The sequence below is a fragment of the Lucilia cuprina genome, chromosome 3 (assembly GCF_022045245.1).
Source record: "Lucilia cuprina isolate Lc7/37 chromosome 3, ASM2204524v1, whole genome shotgun sequence".
Lineage (NCBI taxonomy): Eukaryota > Metazoa > Arthropoda > Insecta > Diptera > Calliphoridae > Lucilia > Lucilia cuprina.
The window spans coordinates 28,581,297-28,582,034 of record NC_060951.1 but is presented as its reverse complement, the minus strand read 5'-3'; positions in this window follow the sequence as shown (position 1 = coordinate 28,582,034).

The following is a 738-nucleotide window of genomic DNA, read 5'->3' as shown; positions in this document are numbered from 1 at the left end:
GGTATGAATATAGGAATACTTGATTATTATTATTTTTTTTTTTTTGGTCTCATAGAAAGCCATAGGCAGACTAAGGACACTAAGTAACAGAGTCACTTAACCATGCAAAACCAACAAACAGTCCGGCAGCATCTAATGATAGAAAATTGTAACCAAAAACATAAAACTCTAAAAAGAATGTCAATAATTTAGTGACATTTGTGAACATACTTAGTAAAGCATCCTTTACAAATGTGGTACTGTTTTATATCATTCCAAATCTACAACTACAAGTCTCAAAGCATAACTCCTCATACCATTTCAAAGTTAGGGATTTAAATTCATCTGAGAGCTAGCTACCGTTGTATGCATGACTGAATGTTGGTTGTTTCGTTAAATGGTTTTTTATTAAAACTTTTTTCTTCGGACACATGGTGTCCTGTAATATATAATTTGTAAAAACAAAAATCCCATAATTGGATATTTACCATGTTACCATAGTGTTAACATGCCACATCTCATGTGCAGCTTGTGCTGCTGTGGTAAATGTTTGCGGATAAAATAAAAATGGGCAGCTGGAAACTAATTGGTGATCTTTTTAGTATTGTATGTAGAACAGATAATATGTAATAAAAGATAACTGAAAAACCAACAGGAATGTAATGAAAATGAATATTTAAATAATTATATTAATAAAGAAAAAAAAAATATATAAATAATACAGTGTTGCATTATAAGCGATTCTTATTTAGTTAATAT